The 18,105-nt window shown below is 37.2% G+C and overlaps 1 protein-coding gene across 2 annotated transcripts in view; it reads left to right on the plus strand.

Annotated features, from left to right (window-relative positions):
- The window catches only part of LOC125822765 (uncharacterized), a 409,485-nt gene that overhangs the window by 148,869 nt on the left and 242,511 nt on the right, over window positions 1-18,105 (plus strand). Inside the window, exon 1 of one of the 2 annotated variants that reach the window (XM_049502216.1) lies at window positions 12,107-12,110. The exons of the other annotated variant lie outside the window; for it this stretch is intronic. The gene's annotated coding sequence lies outside the window, so the exon portion shown is untranslated. Of the gene's footprint in view, window positions 1-12,106; window positions 12,111-18,105 lie in introns of those variants that run through there. 2 annotated transcript variants of the gene reach the window in all.

Consider the following 18,105-nt stretch of genomic DNA (forward strand, 5'->3'; position numbering starts at 1 on the left):
CCTTGTCGAAGGTTGATAAACTCAAGCACCTTGCCTTCCCTCATCTCAAGGGGAAATAATATATTAACAAAAGTTGCTTTAAACTTCTCCCAATTAAGAGGACCCGCATTTTCTGGTCTCCCTTTCTTCAATTGATTATACCATATTTGAGTCACACCTTTTAGTTGATAAGTGACCAAATCTGCCTTTTCCACCAGCGTCACTCCCATAAGTATCAAAACCTTATAGACCTCATCAATAAACTCTTGAGGATCTTCCTCAACTTTAGCACCATGAAACTCCAGATGATTCATCCTAGAGAAGTTCCTCAAACTTGAAGCCGTCGTGCCCACATTTGGGTTCATAGAAGCCGCAACCTCCCTACTGGCTTGGGCCATCATAGCCTGAGTCAACACTTGAAAAGCAGCCCTAAACTTCACATTTGATACTTGCTCAGCCAAAGGATCGACAAGAACTTAAGGAGCTTGTGTAGGAGCTTCTTTTAACTCATTCTCCCTCACATTTCTTTTAGGATAAGCCCTTCGGGTATCCATCTCCTGAAGAACATATGGTAAGGATTAGGAAAGAACACTATCACAAGACTTTAGAGTAATGAAAGAACTCGAGTTTTCTAAATATCTTGTAGCCTCTCATTCATAAATGTGGCATGCTTCACAGTTATAAACAAGACTCTACTAGATGTGGATTATGAGAAATCCTAGGACCATTCTAATTTTTTTGCTCTGATTACCAAGTTTGTCACGACCCAGGGGTACCCCCTAGATGTAACATGGTCTATAGAACCCCGTAAGTGCACATACAAGTCATTTAACTCTCACAACATAAGAAATAGAACAATAAGAGTGAAATAATAGTCTAAGTCCAAAACATTTTTATAAAACATAAGCGAAAGTCTAAAACACTTGTCTCATCAGACATCTAATAAAATAGAATGAAATTGGTCCTAGCCCATACATCATGTCCAAAAGTTAAATACAAGAAAAGGAGCTAAAATAATGAAAGAGTCCTCGAAGCACGAGGACTCCCCAAAGCTCAAAAAATCTCAAGTCAACCTTTAGGCACAAAACTCAGAAACCTGACTGTCGGAACCTACATTTGGGGAAATCTAACAAGAGTATGTGTTAGTAGAAAACAATTTACCAAGTGTGATAGCCATGCATAAAACATTTAAATCATGCTAAAAAGGACATTTCATTCATGGCATGCAATTGACCAAAGCCAAAACATGATATAAGAGAATTAGAAAATATAAGTCATAAAACCATGGTCAATGAAAGCTAACAGCATCTGTAAAACATTTGAACTCATATGGGATACTTCTTGAAGTAACCTTAGTTCATTATTAATATGGGGAATTAGCCTTAACCAATATAGAGACCATGTGAGCTACAACATGATCCCCCAGTGTCTCCTACACAGAAAAGTGTTGCCCGACTTGCCAAGTTATAACCATGAACATCTAGCTTAAGTGGATCCACTATCTAATGTCTACTTTAGAAAATAATCCTATGGGGGCACATAGGTAAGGGATAGGGAGATCGCTACTACAAACCCAACCTCTAATCACAGGAGAGATTTCATCTCAATATCCTCTCGGTGCTAAGCATAAATCCCATGGAATATTCATTTCTTACTTGACCACATTATCCATGGAAAGGTATCCTAGGATAACCAATCCAAGCTAGTTTCATTAAGATAACTCTTACTCTTTGATTCAATTTGGTGAGAAATCCTTTCAACCTAAGAACCCATATGATGTGAGAAAACCTTTCACATCTTACTCTTATTTATATATGAAAGAAACCCTTTCAATAACACTACATTATCATCATCAATGATAATTTACACTAAAAACATCCTTAAAACATTTACATAGATTTCATAAGAAATGCATAAGTCCATAATTTACCTTTTGAGGTTCAAAACCCACTTTCAATCATCAACACTTAGATACATGGGTTATATATGGATTTAATGATAAATTCATGTAAAACTAGTAATATATGCTTAATTTCATAAAACTCTTCCTTTACTATCAAAATTCAACATCACATGATTCTTGACTTGAAAACATGGGGGTTACATGGGTTCATGGGGAAATAATCATAATATCATAGTATTTCATCAATTCATGCATAACAAATCATAATTTAATCATTTAAATCAACATTGAAGAGAACCCATGACAATGAAAGAAAACCCTAACGAAATTAGGTAATTCTAACTTTGAAATAGAGGAATTTGGGAACTCCATGGATAAAAGGAATCCGTGGATGAAAAATATCATACCTCAAAGCCCAATGCTTATATTCAATGGAGGAATTAGGGCTTGACCTTGATCCTAGCTTGAATCCTTTCTTCTTCAAGTTTCTAGATAGGCAAATATTTTGGGGAGAAGAACCTTGATTTTCTTTTGGGTTTTAGAAATAATGACTGAACTAGTTTTGGGCTTAAAATCACTTATATAGGGGTCCTAGTCTTGGGTAAAATAATATAGCTTTGGTTTACCTAAAATCAGAAAAGACCTAGAAAACCCTGAATGGATAACTGTCGACTTACAGCCACGAGGGACACCATGGCGCGTCAAGGGTCACACAACCTATAGTGGTGCCCGTGGTGCCTTGACCAGTTGCTAGGTTGCCACCCTTTTCCCCCCATAAAACTAAGTCAAGACCACAACACCTCCCACGTCCCGTTGTGGCCTTCATGAGCTATCTATTGGCTTGTGGGGAGGGTTTTTTTTTGGGACTATTTAGCGTAGCTACTGCCTAGCCTATTACGAGCATCATCAATGCCCGTGGTCCTTACCACAAGGCGTCATGGTAGCCGTGGAAGGTGAGGGAGTGTTGGTTGGCTACAACCTAAGGCATACAGGCACCACCACGACTCGTGTTACCCTTCACAACTCATGTGGCCTTCATGGTGGGTGCTAAGGCAAAATCTTAGGTTTCTAACCACTCACTTGGATCCTTGCTTAGGCTAGTAAATTATGAGGTGTTACATTAGTACATTTCATGTACTAATGCATACTTGTGCCTACAATATTTTACTAATGTAGAGTCTGATGATCTTTCTCCTCCTGTTCATAGATAGTTGGCTTGACCATTTAAAGTTCAAGAGTTGTGACTCCTCATGTTCCGAGGACCATGTCACATTTACCTTGCTTTCGTATATCTATAGTTTTTTGATGTTTTACGTGGTGTACATGTTACGTCCTGACCACTTCTTGAGATGTTTAGATTTTCTTGTTGAGACTATTATTAGACTTCAACTTTATGTGAAAACTCTTTTATTGATATGGGACTTGTTAACTTTATTTCTCATATTTTTTATGATATTATGTTGTATGCATGTCAAATGGTTTATGTAGGGCCTCTAGGGGTCTTGTAACCCATGTCACATCTAAGGTGTACTTTGGGTAGTGTCAAAATTAAATTTGGGTGACACAATAGAAACTTTTGGAATTTAAAATTAGGCCTGGGTTGAAGTAATCCCACTATTGTAGGAATTTTCTCACTATTGTGTCAGCGTTGTAGAGGCTAACATGTTGCTATAGTGGGCTAACGAAACCAATAACTAGAAAATGAAGATTTCATAATCAGACTACTTCTCTTCAGGTAGAAAAAGATTAAGGTTTGTTCTAAAAAGCCACCTGCCTTCTCCATAGCTTGGGAGCGACAAAGATGAAGGATTTTCTCTTGGATGGGGTAGAACCCATGGATTCTAGGCCTACTTTCACTCAGGATTTGCCTCATTAGAGCCAAAAAGTTCATGTTCAGACTCTTAAAGCAACTTCTTGGCACCCAAGTAGACTAGACTTCACTGAGTAGTTAGACTTGTTTCTGAATAGATAATATATTATAGATTATCAAGATATTTCATACTTAGGGTATTGGGAACATAGTATCGATGGATAAGACATGTTGGTTATTGCTATTTACGCTTGAATAGTACTTTGTTAGGTAAGGTTGACCCCTATGACTGATGGTGAGTGTTTATTCTATGGTTGTTGATCTTTTGGTAATCAAATTAAGGTGGGATCATATAACTTATAATGATTAAGTCTAAAGGGATTGTTGTATCATAGTGAGCTTTTGGGCTGGTTATAAATGATAGAAGGAGAGTTTTGGGGAAGAATCTGTACTAAAAAATAGGTCCAACATTGAGCTTTATGTATTAATCTGCTAACTAAAAAAGTTATGAATCTGTTTAGGAAGGGTCATGTTAGCTAGGACAATATACCACACTTTGTGTAAGTGATGGTTGAATTGTTCCCTAAATTACATTATATATGTATGTTAATTGTTTTGTTAGTCTTACCTGTACGTTGTGTGTTTTAAGGGATAAGGGAATGAATTTTAAGGAAGTCTCATCATCAATATCATGTAATGAATGTCTTAAATACTTGTTGGATTTACAAGTATGTGTTGTTTATAATTAGGTTTCTAAGTGATGTGATGTTTGTTACTTCAATTGATTTTCTTGAGTACCACACTTGGTTTAGTTTCTATTATGGTTGGCTCTGATACTACGCCTGGTGTAGGTTTTATTTTTGTTGGCTCGAGTATCATGGCTGGTACATGTTAGGATTTTCTCTTGGTACTGGTCCATGAGTAGTCGGATTATTATATTTAATTTATAGAGTGGTTCTTGGGTAGATCAGGATTGCATGGTAAACGCAATTGATGATGTCTTAGGGATCCTTGGGTGTCCTGTGTTACTTGACAGGTGTCTTTAATCATGTTTTAGGTAAGACGCTTAAGTAAGAGTTTTATAGGTGGTTCTCTGATGTATCTAAGGGCTCAAGAGCCAGGGTTATTGGCATAAGATCTTTAGTGAGGTGATGGACTGGTTAATTGGAATAATTGGGACATTGGAATCAGTAAGGTGTAAGATGTGTCGGATTGGGAGGCCTTCATGTGAAGGGGGGTTAGGCTATGAGACGATAAGAGGGTGGAATGGCTCATAATGGCGGTGTTGGTAGGAAAATTAGGTAGGTAGGCTAGGGATATAATGTATGAGTTTAGAGGTAGTATACTTTGTATTAAGAGCTATTGAAGATCGGGATTGTATAGCTTCAAATTGTATTTTTTTCTGATTATATACATGATATTGTGTCGTGGAGTTGGGTTGGCTTATGATGCCAACCAATACATGTTGTTTGTACTTATACTACTCTTTCTCTTACACTTGGTTAGTCTGACTGCAAGATAAATGTAACACCCCAGATCTGAAAGAGGGTAAGATAATTGATTTAAGGAAGTTGCAGGTGCCAGCCATAGAGGCCAACCATGGCCCGTGGCTAGGACCACAGACTGTAGGGTGGACCGTGGGCTGGTCACCCCCAGAATAATCATAGGCCATGGATCACGGCCTGACCAATGGACCGTCGGTCAGACCACGGTCTATGGTTCAAGGGCCCAAAAATCAGGTTCTGATCACGAACGACAGTCGTGCAGGATGGCCCGTTGTCCTTTCCATGGTTTATCGATCATGGCCATGTATGGTGGGCTGGTAATTATTTTTATGGGTAGTTGGGTCTTTTCCTAATTATTTGATCTCTATACTATGTCGTTTTACCCTTCACTAAGACCCCTATATAAGTATTTTAACCCCCAAATTTCCCAATAGAAATCATTCTCTCAACCGCACCAAAAGAAATTGATAAAATACTATGATTTTATATTTATTCCCCCATGAACCCATGTAATCCCCATGTTTTCAAGTTATGATCATATGATGTGGGATTTTGATTATGAAAGGAGAGTTTTATGAAATTAAGCATGTATTGATAGAGTTACATGAATTTTTGATGAAATCCATATCTAACCCATGTTTTCCAAATGTTAATGATTGAAAGTGGGTTTTGAACCTAGAAAGGTAAATTATGGAATTATGCATGATCTTATGAAATCTATAGAAATGTTTTAAGGATACTTTGATAGTAAAGTATCAATGATGATGTTGTTATTGTGTTTTTGAAAGGATTTCTTACATACACATAAAAACATGATGTGAAAGGTTTTCTCACATAATAAAGGGTTCTAAGGTTGAAAGGTCTTCTCACCTAATTGAATCAAAGGTTAAGAGCTATCCTAATGTAACCTAGCTTGGATTGGTTATTGAATGATACCTTTCATTGGATAATGACCCTGCTTGGATTGGCAAGATGACGTGCCATTCCATGGATACTAAGAACAAGTAAGAAATGACTATTCAATGGGATCTATGCTTAGAACAAAGAGGATATTGCGATGGAAGATCTCTTGTTAGTAGATGCCGGTTTTCTAGAAGCAATCTCATTATCCCTTACCTATGTTCCCCCCATAGGATGATTGTATAGATAGACATTAGCTAGTGGATCCACTTAAGCTAGAAGTTCATGGTCCTTACCTTGGCAAGTAGGACAACCATTTTCGGTGTGGGAGAAACCGGGGTATCATGTTATAGCTCACATGGTCTCTATGTCGGCTAAGGCTAATTCTCAACTACAATAATAAACTAAGGTTACTTAAAGAAGTAGCTCATATGTGTTCAAAGGTTTCAAATGATGTTATCTTACATTGACCATGTTTTATGACTTATGTTTTCTAACCCTTTTATATCATGTTTTAGGTTGGTCAATTGGATGTCATGAAATGTCCTCTTTTAACATGATTTAAATGTTTTATGCATAGCTATCATACTTGGTAAATTTTTTTGTACTAACACATACTCTTGCCTACATTTCCCTATATGTAGTCCGACAATAAGGTTTCTTAGTTTCGTTGCTAGTGGTTGATTTTGAGTATCCCGATCTTTGGTGAGTCCTCATGCTTCACGGATGGATTCTATTATTTCAATTTTCTTTGTTATTTCCAGTTTTTGACCTAATGTATGGTCTAGGACAAATTTCATTCTATTGTACTAGATGGCCATTGAGACAAGTGTTTTAGACTTCCACATTTCTTTTATAAAACTATTGGACTTGAAATGATGTATTTACTTCTATTGTTCTATTTCTTATGTTATGAATGCTAAGTGGCTTGTATGGGGTCTCTCGGGTCCTATTGTAGCGACCCTTTCGAAAGGATACTACCAAATAAACAAGAAATCAAATTAAATACTTGATATATTTAAAAGAGGTTAACTATGGCCATATTGATTTTAATCTAGTAGAGGGATTAGGTTCAGAACAAATAATTTAGTTAAGGATATACATCTTGCCCATTAAAACATTTATGTGATGTTAAAAATGATATGGCGTGGAATTTAACTTATGACGGAAAAACCCTCCCAGAATAATTTAAGCAAATAACTGACGAGCTTTTCATGCATATATTATCCTCACACTTAAGGATGAGATACCAATAAAAATACCAACTTCTGAGTACCGAAATTAGCCGGTTCATGCTACACACAAACATTCAAAACTAATAGTAAATTTTGTATATTACAAGACTTGGGTTTGCTAAGCCCAAAAGAACAAAACATAGAGACATACTTATATTACAACCCATGTTGACATGATCAAATTAGTCCTCAAAATTTCACGTAAATAAACAACGCATAGATCATGTACAAGTCCCAAGGTTTATACAAAATATAGATACCTATATGCAAATGTGATCTTCCTTAAGGCTCTCAAAAACTCCATCTCCAATGGCCAGCTTCACGCAAAAACTATAGGTTCGGAGCCCTCAGATTCACCAAGTTACCTTTCTCAAGTCATGGGCAGCATAATTGAACATAATAAATAAATCAAGTAAATAATATATAAAGAGTATCAAGTTCGATATTTAAAGATCCAAATGTCAAGAAAGCTCATAGCACAGTTTTCCAAGATATTCAACAAGGCTCGCCCAATATATACATCATGTCGTCGCACCAAGCACAAGTAGGTATCAAGAAGGGCCGACGCCCTGCATCAAGAAGGGTCAAAACCCAATAATCAAGAGAACCAAGAACCATATTAAAAATGGCTTTCTAGCTCGTACTTAAAATGGACAACTTCCTTTCTTAAGACGGACTAAGAATCCAGAGTCAAGATGACAAATGATCAGAATCAAGAGGCATGCCAATAGTGACAAAGTCACAACCACAATAGGGACAAGATCCCAATAAGAGTGCCAAGTGATCAAACAATACATACAAGCAGGCGAGTTACACAAGAGTCTTTAACGTCTTAAAGGATACCAACACGACAATGCAAAGTGACAAGAGGTAACCAAGGTACCAAGATCAAATTTCAGATATACCAGTAGTTAAAAGAGTGCAAGTACACGTTTATACACAAACCTCAGTGCTTAGCTTAGAAACATTCCAACACAACTTATAGAGTTCAAACCGTAGACCAACCAACGTAAAAAGGTCCTCATCTTGTTCACGAGTACATACAACCTTAAAATTAAATTAAATAACTTCTTTAATCCGTAGTAGCTTAATAATGTTAATGTAAAACAGGATTATATTCACAAGTAAGCTCAGTCTGTACAAATACAACTATGCTCCCAAAATAGTAATTCTGGCCAGCCTAGTACCTCATGTCGAAAATTAGATTTGAAAAGGAAAATGGCAAAAATGGATTGGATATCCTTCATGAAAGATGTTGGTACATCTCTGAAGGTTGTAAACAATCAAGAATCACCGCAAAATGTATTTTGTACAATAAGATATAATCGAGACAGTAACAGTTGTTCATACAGGATTTCTAAATCCGAAATCTGGACAGAACTTGTCCTATGTTGTCCCACATTTTGAATCCATAACAGCTAAATTAGAGTTTTACATAAACATAAGAGTTGTAGGTATACGCATTAGATTTCCTAAACATATTTAGTCACTGAAAAATGAGTTCTAGAGAACGAGATATTCCAAAAGTACTAAATACTACTTTGCCCAAAAACAGATTTCCACTACTCACCAAAGAGAAGGGTTTATCTCGAATTCCAGCCAAAAGGACCTAGTTTTTCTCTTGTGATTTTGAGAGTAATATGGTTAGAGAGTGTTCACCAGGTTTCTTAGAGCTAAGGAACACGAATTTCAGTATACAGGAGGTGTAAACATATAGTCTCAAGAGTAATGTTTATCACCTGCACAACTGCCTTTAAAAGGTGGCTGCCCAAAAAAGGTTGGCTACCCAAAATGCATACATATATACATATATGTATAACCCTCACCTCCATTTCAAGTTATAGATAATTTTAGTTAGAATATTACGCAAATACCCCAATACAATACCTTAAATTACGATCACAATTTATGTTAAACAAGTTTGCAAATATCACAACATTTCAAGTTTCCAAAATGAGAGTAAAACATACAGTGGTGTTTAAGCAATGGAGTACCGCCAAGCGACTCTTGGTTAGCATTTCGGGGTGTTACAACTCTCTTCCCCTTAAAGAAATTTCTTCTCGAAATTTACCTGACACTAGTCCCGAAACAAGTGCTGATACTGGGTCCTCATGTCTTCTTCTCTCTCCCAAGTAGCTTCCTTTCCAGAATGGTTCCTCTAAAGTACCTTTACTAAGGGGATTCTCTTGTTCCTAAGTTGCTTTACTTCTCGAGCTTGAATTAGAGTAGGTTCTTCATTATAGGTCAAGTCAGGATTAACCTCAATAGATTCAACTAGAAGAACATGAGATGGATCATTACGATATCTTCTGAGCATAAAAACAGGGAAGACATTGTGGATCTTGTCTAACTACGGTGGCAAAGCTAATTTATATGCAACTGGTCCAACCCTTTCAAGAATCTCATAAGGTCCAATAAATCGGGGACTAAGTTTTCCTTTTTGGCCAAATCTCATAATCTTTTTCCATGGAGACACCTTTAAGAATACTTTATCTCCAACTTGATATTCAATGTCACGCCTTTTAAGATCAGCATACAACTTTTGTCTATCCTAAGAAATCTTTAGATGATCCTTGATAATTTTTACTTTGTCCTCTATTTGTTGCACAATTTCAGGACCGACAAGCTTTCTTTCACCAAGTTCACTCCAACAAAGAAGGGTCCGATATTTTATTCCGTACAAGGCTTCGTAGGGAGGCATTCCAATACTCGATTGGTAACTGTTATTGTAAGCAAATTCTATCAAAGCCAAGTGTTTGTCCCAACTACCCTCAAACTCCATAATGCAAGCTCGAAGCATATCCTCCAAAATTTGAATCACTCTTTACGACTGGCCGTCTGTATGAGGATTGAACGAAGTACTAAATTTTAACTTAGTACCCAAAGCTTCCTTCAAGCTACCCCAAAATCTAGATGTAAACCTTGGGTCTCGGTCAGATACAATAGACACAGGGATCCCATGTAGTCTTACAATTTCATTAATGTATAACATTGCTAAGAATTGAGCACTATTGGTTAGTTTGTCCACAATCACCCATATTGCATCATGATTTCTCTGAGTGCGAGGAAGTCCAGAAATAAAGTCCATAGTTATTCTCTCCCATTTCCATTCCGGCATCGACAAGGGCTATAGTAAACCAACTGGGACTTGATGTTCTACCTTTACTTTTTGACAAACCAAACATTTGGAAATGAAGTCCGCAATGTCTCTCTTCATACCATTCCACCAATAATGTTCTTTGATGGTCTGGTACATCTTTGTACCCCCAGGATGCATTGCATATGGTGAAGTATGTGCTTTATTTAATATTTCTCTCCTCAATTTGTCATCACAAGGGATGCATAACTTGTTTTGATAAAATAAGCCACCATTCTCCGTTACTGTAAAATCAAGCTTTTCCCCATTTTGAACTTCTTTGGTCAATTTTACAAGTTTCTCATCTAACTTTTGTTCTTCTTTCACTTGTTCAAGTAAAATTTGCTTTACTTGCAAATTAGCAATAACTGAACCATTTGAATCAAGTGTGAAACAAACATTCATGGCTCTTAACTCAAGGAGCAAGGGTAAAGGACTCAAAGAAATGCTTGCAAAGGATTTTCTATTTAAGGCATCTAAAGCCACATTGACTTTACCTGGATGCTAATAAATCGTGAAGTCATGATCCTTGATGAGTTCAAGCCATTTACGTTGTGTTAGGTTTAGCTCCTTATGAGTAGCCAAGTACTTTAAGCTCCTGTGATCAGTAAATATATGACATTTCTCTCTATACAAATAATGCCGCCATATTTTTAAAGCAAAGACTATAGCAGTAAATTTAAGATCATAAGTAGGATAATTCAATTCATGCGGTTTTAATTTCCGAGAGGCATAACAAATAATCTTCCCTTCTTGCATCAAAACGCATCCTAGACCATTGTGAGAGGCATCACTGTATACTAGATACTCTTTCCCTTCAATTGGTAGAGTAAGTATAGGCGCTTGAGTCAACAAGGATTTGAGAGTTTCAAAGCTCTCTTGGCATTTGTTATCCCAAATAAACTTTATTTCCTTATGCAAGAGCTTAGTCAAAGGGGAGGTGATAATGGAAAAGCCTTTCACAAATCTTCTGTAGTATCCTGCTAAGCCCAAGAAACTTCTTACCTCAGTTTGATTTTTGGGAGGTCTCCATTCAACAATTGCTTGTATCTAGATTATTGATTTAAATGATTGAATTATGATCTCTTATGCCTGAATTGATGAAATACTATTATTTAATAATGATTCCCCCATGAACCCATGTAATCCCCATGTTTTCAAGTTATGATCATGTGATGTGGGATTTTAATTTTGAAAGGAGAGTTTTATGAAGTTAAGCATGTATTGATAGAGTTACATGAATTTAGGACAGTCCGACATTCAATGCACGAGTCGTGGATAGGTCTCATAGGTGAGTCCCAAACATAGAAAAATTTTGAAGTCAAAAGTCGAGACCCACGACCCTTCAATGGAACCATAATTCATAGGTGGGTCCCATCAGTCGAGGTCCAAAGATCACAGTCTCTCAAACCATCGACGACCGACTAGGACGGTCTATAGATGGAACCATGGACCGTAGGTACCACTATCGATGGTGTCTGCATTAATATTATTAAGGGCTTTTGGGGTTTTTCCATATTATTCTAGCCTAATACTATTTTTTTTCTTCTATTAGAAGCCTATTTAAACGTTTTAACACTCAAATTCACCTAATTGCATTCATTCTCTCAAATTCCTAAAAAGAAGAACAAGTCTTCCTCTAAAAAATATTTTTCTCTCTAGAAAGCTTGAAGAAGAAGGAGTCAACCTAGGATTTTCAAGTCAAGCCTCCAATTCCACCATTAAAGGAAAGCTTTTGGCATTGAACCTAGGATTTTCAAGTCAACCCCTCCAATTCCACCATTGAAGGAAAGCTTTTGGCATTGAGGTATGATAGTCTTCATCCATGGAGCCCTTTCCTCCATGGAGTTCCTAAATTCTCTAATTTACAAAGTTAGAAATTCCCAATTGAAGTTAGGGTTTTCTTCAATGTAATGGGTTTCTTTAAATGCTGATTTATTTGATTTGTTTACGATCTATTAAGAATGAATTGAGAAGATTACATGTTTTAAAGTTGAATCCCTATGAACCCATGCTTAACCCATGTTTTCTAGATTATGGTGATTGAGAGTGGGTTTTGAACTGTTAAAGGAGGATTAGGAAATTTGGAATGTTCTTATGAAATTGATGAATTATGACGTAAGTTGCTTGAGATTAAAGCATATATGATGTTGTTGTTGTTATTGTTATGAAAGTATTTCTCATATAATTAATCCATGCATGAATGTGAAAGGTTTTTCTCACCTGAAGGATTCTAAGGTTGAATGGTGTTATCACCTAAAATGAATCAAAGTTAAGGAGATATTCTTAGAATGAGGCAAGGGGTGATTACCCATGCCTCTAATAAATGACAAGAGGTGATTACCCATGTGACATTATATTAGGACAAGAGGCGATTACTAAGTCCGGTAAAGAAAAGATGAATAAGACTAACGAGTATTCCGTGGAAGTTATGCTTTGTACCGAGTGGACAATTGGTGATTACCCATGTACCATAAACTATATGCCACCATAGGTTGTCTAGATAGACATTAGTTAGTGGATCCACATAAGCTAGAAGTTCATGGTTCTATCTTGGCAAGTGAAAACACCTTTTTCAAAATGGGGTGGACACCAGATTCAATGTTAATAGCTCATATTGTCTTACATGTCTGTTAAAGGTAATCCTCCCTTAAAAACGAATCACGGTTACTTTTAGAAGTATCTCTAATGTGTTTTGAGATGTTATGTACTTGCATTGCCCATGTTTACCTTATGACTTATGTTTTCTCAGTCTTTTAATTCATGTTTTAGCTTGGTCAAAGCACTTAATGAAAATGTCCCTTTATCACGGTTTTTACACTTTATGCATCACTATCATACTTAGTACATGTTGATACTAACACATAATCTTGCGTACATTTCTGATCAAAATGTAGGGTCTGACACTCTAAACTCGCACTTCCGTTGCTAGGAACCTTTGGTAGATACTTGAAGATTGATGAGTCCTCATGCTACGATGAGTGAGATGTTATTCACTTTGTCTTTATCTTTCAGTTTCGAAATTGATATACGGGCTATGTCCCGACCACCTCTTGTTTACTAGATGGCTTTGAGACGATAGACTCCCGCTTCATTCCATAAACTCTTATATGTTGAAACTTTCTTTTAAATCTCTTGAATTTCTATTATATTTTATGATGAATGCTAAGTAGCTTTTATGGGGCCTCTTGGGGTCTTGTACGTTATGTTATGCCTAGGGGATACCTTGGGTCGTGAAACCTATTTGCCACATAGACACATCAAAACTTGACATTTTTCACAAATTCCTGATCCCATCTATGATTAGCAACAATGGACCATGTAACTCAGTATTCTACATACTTTATCCTTGTGAACCTATTGTACCAACATCTTTCATCAACACTTCCTTTCCGAATCAACTTTTCCACTTTCTAGGTGTTACACACTATGTACCATAATTGAATTTATTGACTTTTAGGGTCCGTTTTCATACTTTCTCTAGATCAATAGAAAAATGATAAGAGATTTTGGAGTTCCATTTGCCTATATGCTTGGCAGGTAGTTCTCATAGGATAATATGCGAGGGGACCATGAAATCACCAATTAATCATTATACTACACAATTTATAATGCTAGTACTGAGGCATATTCACCCATTCTAGCTAGTAAGATGCCTATTGGTTCCAATGGGATGCCAGTTCTAGTGATTTTTAGCTTCAAATCCATAAAACTCTCTTCTTCGAATAAATCTATACATCTTAGAGAACTAAGGCCTAAAACCCTTCAATTTGAATCAAAACACGGTAGTAATTTCTTAATCTAAGTCTAGTGATTCTTCAAAATATAATCACATCAATACTAACAACGATGGTCTCAAGTACCACTCTAGTACAATAAATGTTTCTGTTTGGATTCCATGAGAGGATCATACATGTATATTTTGTGATAATATGAGTCATGGTTAATGCATTGGTTGATTTCAAGATAATGTAATTAGGAATCCATATTTTATTATTGTTTTTTGTATATACAATTGTTTGGTTGCTTGCTTACATTCACAATTTGATAGTTTCATGTCATCATACAAGTACACCGTGGTTTTATATTTATACTGAACTTGTTCTTTTCCTATTCAATACTTTACATATGTAATAACCTCCGGGTCATTGCTGTGTTTATACTTCTTGTTTGTCGTTCAGAGTTTCTGTTTAGCGACCCCAAGTCACCACAATCAAAGAAAACGAACAAATGATTTACTACCAAAAGAACGACCACCATACCCTAAATCATAAGACTGGGACAAGTGACTCTTACTAGATCCAACCTTATTCTTGTTATAACATATGGTCACCCTCTTAACAATGCAATGAGTCTTGAATAGGTCGACTTGGTTGACCCAGTTGAAAGGGTTGTCAAATCCTATCATGTGTATCTTTAGACCTAGAACAAGAACTATTGTAGATGCCAACATATCTAACTCTTTTGTCAGTACCCTTTTGGGACTTCCAAAGGATCTATTCAATAGTACAGGCTTTGCCTAGAAAGGATCGACCCACGAAGACCATACACTATATCTCAATCCGCATCAAAAGCGTCAAGTCATGAACAAAACCCCGAACTCTCTCCTCATTAATAGGTAGAATTATAGTAGCATGTTGGGAGATCTCGTGAAATGTTTCCTCATACTCGGACACGGTCATAGAACCCTATTGCAACCTGAAGAACTTATCCACAAGACGATGACTAAAATATTGAAGGATCATCCTCGCAAAGAAGGCCTCAGAAAACTCGATCCAAGTGACACAAATAAGACCCAACTGGCCTGTCTCAATAAAGCTATGCCACCACTGTCTAGCTGGCTGATGAGTCCACGATTTGGACACATTTAGGGCTTTATTTTAATAGATTTAGTATCCTCAAATGCGTATTTTGTGCCAATAACTGATGTAAATCCTTGATTTTCAGGTATTTGGTTTGAGGAACAAAGCATGGACACTAATGAGGAAAAAAGAACAAGGCAGTTGAAAGAATGAAGAAAAGAAGGCCTTAGGATCGCCTAAACCATTGGGCGAGTCGTCGAATGACCATGGTCTCGCCTAATGTTCCAGTGTGCCAAGCCTTGAAGGAGAAAATCAAGTCGGCGATAGAAAGGAGCAGTCAATAAATTGCCGAACAGTTCCACGATGCAGCACTATATAACTCAAAGGTACAAATCTTGAAGTTGTTGAAGGCCAAAGCAAAAAGGTGATGGACTAACCAAAGGGCAGATCACCAAGTGAATCGGCAATCCCGACGTATTGCACCGAATGGTCCTTTGCAGCACATTTTTGGTGACTATAAATATGTTTTTAAATTCTTAATTTAATAACTAGCATTCAGTAGTTTTCATAATTGTTCATTTTTAAAGTTTGAGAGCGTAGAACTAAGTATTGAGACAATATTTCCTTAACTTTGAAGATTTCCATTTCTGAGAAATTAGGAGTGGGTGTTGAAGATTCTTCATATTAGACCTCTGTAAAGACAATATTAATCGTACCCAGTTGATGGAAACACAGTTTGGTAGCGATTTTTTTATCTTTTTATGATATCTAGCTAAAACCCCAATTCTAGTGGTGTGATGATGTGATTATGGGTTGATTTAGGTGTTGGGTATTGTTATTTGATAGTGTAAATGTTGTTTTAAAGTGATTTCATTCAATAATTATGACTTAATCTAAAGGGTTGTAGTTGCAAATGCAACTCTACCTTCGTGTTTTTGGCCCGCTGGAGAGTGAGGTTTTAAAACCAAGATGATTGATTTGATGGTCTCTGGGCATTGGGTTGTCGTGGGTTCAACTTAAGAAAGTGAATCCTCAACCTTCTTCCACACATTCAGCTAGAGAGAGTAAATGGACTAACGGATAGGATGTTCTTAATTGTTGGTTATTGGTGTTTGAGAGAAACCAATTTGATTCGGGGTAAATTGTTCGAGAGAAAGTTTATCCCCACTAAAGTCTAGCCTAGTCACTTATTTACAACAATTTACTATCAATTGCAATTACTCAATTGCCTACATTGGCCCATAATCCAATCACATCCCAAGAAACTGTCTCTATACTTGTTATTTTCATGTTATTTGTTGTTGTAGCTGATAGTTGAAACCAAATCCCCTGTTATTTGACACTTGTATCTCCCCAAACTTGAACTATGCTTTTATTCGTAAATGTTTTTACCTATGATTGACTTGAACATATTCATGTTTTTCTATTGATTCTTGAGCGCGAACCACTCCCTGTGGGATTCGACCCCAACTCACTTAGTTGGGTTATATTACTTACTAACAATCATTGGCACTTAGTATTGGATGAAGTGTCCTCATACGTGAAATAAAAAATGGCGCCGCTGTCGGGGAGTGATGTTACTTGAGAATTTTTAGTTAAGTTGAATTTTTCTCTTGTTAGTCATAGTTGTACCTACTTAATTTTAGTTTTGTTTTGCTTGTTTGTGTGTTGAAACAGGAAGTATTAGTGTGAACGACAGCAATGGCAGCCATGTAGGCCATCAAGATGACATCGGTAACCTCAAGGATGTCAACAAGCCTAAGGCTAATGACCCCCATCTTATGGGAGGAATTGGTGCCATTCGCTTGACTTCGGCTGAAAGGAATGTTGTGTTCCATATCACAAGTACTATGTTGCAGCTCTTGCAATTGAAGGGGTTGTTCAGCGGTTTGGCTTATAAGGATCTCCTTCAAGAATATATCCAAAGAGTCGGTCCGGTTGAGGTTGTTCCCATTCTCTTTGATGGGAGAAGCGTGTAAGTGGCTGGCTGAACTGCCACGTGAATCTATCACTTCATGGGAGGAGTTGGTCACCGCATTTAATGTGCGATTTTTCCCTCCTTTAAAGATGATGATTCTTCGAGAAAATATACAGAGCTTCAAGTGTCTAGAAGGTGAGCCAATTCATGAAATTTGGTTGCGATTCCAGAAGTGGATGCTTCAATGCCCAACTCATGGCTTGCCTTATAACGTATTGTTGCAGTATTTTTATCAGAGCCTTGACTCGGTAAACAAGTGTATTTCTTACCAACTTTCTCCAGGAGGTTTGATGTAGCAACCTTATGTGATAGCGGCTCAGCTCTTGGATGGCATGTCTTCCATAAACAGGGCGTGGTATACCCGTGAAGACCAGGTCTCCCCTCTCACGTTCAAATTGACCAAGGAACAAATGGAGAAGGACCAAGAGAGGGATCAAAACATAGCATAGATCATGACACAACTTGACATGTTGTCTAAAAATGTCATGGGAGTTGGTGCTTAAAGTTTCAATGTCGTGGGTGTCGGGTGTGCTAATCCGGATGAGTCCAAGTTTGAGGCCTTGTATAATTAAGAGGTGAATTTCCTAGCCAACCAAGGTGGTAGTTATCGTTCAAACTACATGAGGTACGGTGGTAACCAAGGTTGGAATAGGGATGAAAATTGGAAGGATGGGGAGAAGGATAGGTATGTGCCTCCCCACGAGCGCCAAAAGCCAAAGGATTTGGAAGGTGGCCGGTCTGAGGATATGCTTTCTCGTATCCTCAACAAAGTTGAGGGGTCGGACAAGATTTTTAAAGAAATGCAAGATGATGTGTCGACCCTTAGCCAGACCGTCACCTCCCATTCAGTATTGATC

Source organism: Solanum verrucosum, unplaced genomic scaffold (genome assembly GCF_900185275.1).
Source record: "Solanum verrucosum unplaced genomic scaffold, falcon-dt-bn FXZP01000104.1, whole genome shotgun sequence".
NCBI lineage: Eukaryota > Viridiplantae > Streptophyta > Magnoliopsida > Solanales > Solanaceae > Solanum > Solanum verrucosum.